At 35.0% G+C, this 4,504-nt stretch overlaps 1 non-coding gene and 1 pseudogene across 1 annotated transcript; both read right to left on the bottom strand.

Moving 5' to 3' along the window:
* Positions 1–741: 741 nt before the first annotated feature.
* Positions 742–813, bottom strand: TRNAV-UAC (transfer RNA valine (anticodon UAC)). The gene has a single exon. It is a non-coding gene; the product is annotated as a tRNA-Val (tRNA).
* A 289-nt stretch (positions 814–1,102) lies between these two features.
* LOC149258282 (adenosylhomocysteinase pseudogene) lies at positions 1,103–1,826 on the bottom strand (annotated as a pseudogene).
* Between the last annotated feature and the right edge of the window lie 2,678 nt (positions 1,827–4,504).

Genomic DNA, 4,504 nt, shown 5'->3' on the forward strand with positions numbered 1-4,504 from the left:
GGTCACCCATCATATTTTTTGCAAGAAAGTGTGGGACTCGGCAAATGTGCATTGATAATAAGGTATTAAATAAAAATAGGGTCAAGAACAATTACCCTATTTCTAGGATAGATGACCTAACAACCTAGTCGCAACATATATAATACTTTACTTAATGGATTTAAAATTAGGGTATAACTAGGTTTGAGTTAGAGAAGGAGATATTTGGATGAATGCCCTCAAAATTACACAAGGTTTGTGCGAGTGGTTAGCCATGTTAATTGGTCTATGTAATGCACACTACTACATAAAGGGTGGTTTTAAGACAATATTTGAGACAATTTTTGGGTAAATTGTCTAAACTTGAGACAAAAAAAAAATTTGTGTATTGTCTTAAATATTGTGTTTAAGCAAGTGTCTGAAAAATTATTGTCTTAAAAGTGATTGTCTTAAAAAATTGTCTCTATAAAGACAATATATAACACAAGCATTATTTTATCTTAGGAGACAATTTCATTTTTGTCTCTCTTTAGACAATTTCATTTTTGTCTCTCTAGAGACAACACTCGGATTAGAGACAATATGTCTTTAATACTAGATATTGTCTCTCTAGAGACACTAAATTTTTTATTTAAAGATCACTTTTGTCTCTATAGAGACAATATAAAACAATGAATCCAGAAATATCTCACCATTGAAATAAATCGATATAAAAAACATTTAATTAAAAATAAACTACAAAAATAGTTGATTAATTCATGTTAGTGCACAGTGGAATCGAACCACCAACCTCCTGCTTGTAAGGCAGGTGCTCTTCCATTGAGCTAGCACACTTTAAAGAATTAAATGAAGAGTTATGACAAAATTTTATTATAATTCTACCCAAACAATGGAAATACCGACAAAGACAGGCCAGATATTTATATGTCGAGGAGCATTTCTACTTGATACTCACCGACCAGGTCTCACCCAAAATGTCATCTCTTCAGTATGTAGTCAGGAGGCTTGTAAGGTCCCTTAAAACAATAGAGCTGCCAAAAATAAATGCTAGAGTTTCTTTTATTTGAAAAAAAAGAGGACATTTTCTACTCATCCAACAAGCCATCCCAAATGTCAGATCTTTTCAGTATCGGTAGTGAGCAGGCTTGTAAGGTCCCTCAACAGGCACATTGATATACTCGGCCTGATCAGGAGAAAGCTTTGTTAGCTTGGCACCCAACTTGGGCAAGTGTAGAGCAGCCACCTTCTCATCTAGATGCTTAGGCAGCACATAGACCTTCTTCTCATACTTCCCTGATTTCTTCTCGTTCTAGAGCTCTAACTGAGCAATGACCTACAACAAAAAGTAGAGATTATGCACCATCTATGGAACATCCACCTATGTAGCAATGGATCATATGCAACAATATAATCAAGGGATTGGTATGCCTAAGAAATCTAGTATGTACAAGCAATGGTTGTAGGGAATTAGAAATATTTACATGGTTTGTAAAGGAGAAAGATATGATAAGGTCAGCTGCACAACCCAAGTTCATGAGATGACCCTCTGCAAGAACAGTGATGCCACTATTGGTGTCAGGGAACACCCACCTATCAGTCTGAGGCTTGATGGTAATCAACACCCACCTATCAGTCTGAGGCTTGATGGTAATCTTCTTAACACCTGGGAAAGTTTCAAGGCCTTGCATATCAATCTCGTTGTCAAAGTGACCGATGTTACAAACAATGGCATTGTTCATTTTCCTCATGTGATCTACCATGATGATGCCCTTGTTGCCACTAGTTGTCACAAAGATATCAGCAGTGCAAACTACATCCTCAAGGGTGAGAACAGGAAGGCCTTCCATAAGCGCTTGCAGGGCACATATAGGATCAATCTTTGTAACAATGACCCTAGCTCCAGCGACTTTCAAGGCTGCAACACAACCCTTGCCAACATCTCCAAACCCACAAACAACAACAACCTTACCTTACCAGCAATCATGAAAAGGGGGCTAGTAAAAAAAAAATATGTGGTTAAGGAATAGAAAATGGGGCTAGTAAAAAAAACATACACGTTGTGAGAAGAAGCACACATGTTTGCACACATGTTTTTTCAGGAAGAGAATAAGAGACTAATTTAATTGAAAAAAAATAAAAAAATTAAAAATATGTATATGTGTGTGTGTGTGTGTGTGTGTGTGTGTGTGTGTGTGTGTGTGCTTAAAAATAAACACATGAAGAAGCACACATGCTCCAAGGAAGTGCTCTAAGGAAGAGCATAAGAAACTAATATTATTTAATTGAAAAAGCACAAAAAAATAACCAAATAGAATATTTGGCTAAAGTTAAATCCCAACCATAAAAAAAAGTGGTTAAGGTTAAATCCCCAACAATAAAAAAAAAAGTGGATAAGGTTAAATCCCAACCATAAAAGGTGAAAAATGACATAATATCAGTAGAAATTCATGACCGTTAAAAGTCTTGCAGGGCGGTTTAATGGATTCGGTTGAGTCTACGAAGAGTATTGGGGATCAAACAATATGGATATTATGTGAGATTTTATTGTGCAGTTCACATATATGCGGAGTAGATGACTGGAGCTAGGTCTAGAACTTCTGCACATTTCACATATATTCGGAGTAGATGACTGCAGCTAGGTCTAGAACTTGTGCGCATTTCACATATATGCAGAGTAGATGACTGCAACTTGGTGGTGAAAATTTGGACAACCGCCTCTAACAAATTACTCAGCTAGGCAAAATCAACAAAATGCTCTAAACCCCAAAATCAACTAAATGTCTCTGAGTTTTGGTGTTTGGAATCGATTTACTAGTCTCAAAATCAACAAAATGCTTCTGGAAATGCTCTAAACCCCCAAAATCAACAAAATGCTTGTTTTGGATTTGTAAGTAGTCCCACCCATGTTGTAAACCCCATATTATGTCAACAGAGAGGAAATGACTTTCTGGATATGGCCAACTCGCAGATTATGTCAACAGAGAGGAAGGGGCTTTCTAGATATAGCCAACTTACAAACCCGTAGATTATGTCAACAGACAGGAAGGGGGTTTCTGGATATGGCCAACCCGCATATTATGTCAACAGACAGGAAGGGGGTTTCTAGATATAGCAAATTATGTCAACAAACTGGAGGGGGGTTTCTAGATATAGCCAACTTACAAAGCCGTGGGTGACATCAATGAAATATGAAACATGTAATGGGAGTATATGACCACATGCCATGCTGGTATATTACAGTCCTACAGTTTTGAAATGACAATTACATTATTATTTTTTTCTTTTTTTGGTAAATACAATTTCAGAACTCTGAAGATGTTGATGCAGGGAGTTTAAATTTTTCTATAAGGCATAACACACCATAACTATTCACAGAATGGTTGATTAATAAATGTCATGCTGGTATATGAAAGTCCTACAGTTTTGAAATGACAATTACATTACTTTTTTCTTTTTGGTGTAAATACAATTTCACAACTTTGAAGATGCATATGCAGAGAATTTAAATTTTTCTATAGAGCATAACACACCATAACTATTCACAACATAAGTATTGACAAAATGGTTGATTTAAACTACTTTTACATGGTTTGAAAAATTAAGCTTCTCCTATAGAGATTTTCTAAAAACGTGTTAATTTATACTACTTTTACATGGTTTGCAATATGGTTTGCAAAATTAATCTTCTCCTATAGAGATTTTCTAAAAACTTGTCAAAATAAAAACGTGCTAATTTATACTACTTTTTACATGGTTTGCAATATGGTTTGCAAAATTAATCTTCTCCTATAGAGATTTTCTAAAAACGTGTTATTTTGACAAGGTAGCTCCACTGCAAACATTAAAATTATAAAAAAATTATGACTAAAATTATGAAAAAATTATGACGAAAATTCATTGGCTTCATTTCTAAAACAAGTTGTACTAAACTTGAATATTTAACATCTAAATGTAAAAATAATTAAATAGGCACACATACCATATCTTTCTTTCCAATTCTACCCATTCCATATAGAAGGCTCTGCACTACATCAATATAAGTAGCATTATAATCTTTGCATTCGCAAGGAAACAATATTGCAACCCTTTTATTGTGTTGATAATTATTGTTCTAGCATTGAATAGTAACAAGAGCACATAAATAGGAATACAAACTGGAAAAGTATATACTCGAAAAGTCTCTATAATCATACATTTCCTGCAGAACAAATTGAACAGAATTTAGACCCATTTAGAAAGACGAACTAGCTGTGAAACTGGCATAGGAATTTCCTATTTAATTAACAAATTCAAATTTGTATAGCGATACAGGGAAGCTGAGTTAGTTCCCTAGGCCAGCTAATGAATGCCCTCAACGAATTTATAGGCATAAAAACAAACACAGAATCACATTGCCAAATCTTATATGCATGTTAAGAACACAGATTTTCCTTAAGTGTTGTGGGGAAAAATGCCTATGCAGGACGATCCTATCCACCTAAGGTGTGACAGTGCCTTAGCAACAAACAGACACATCTATTCTAGT

The sequence above is a fragment of the Pinus tabuliformis genome, chromosome 6, assembly GCF_031772625.1.
Source record: "Pinus tabuliformis cultivar Carrire ecotype Pingquan chromosome 6, CPIR1, whole genome shotgun sequence".
NCBI lineage: Eukaryota > Viridiplantae > Streptophyta > Pinopsida > Pinales > Pinaceae > Pinus > Pinus tabuliformis.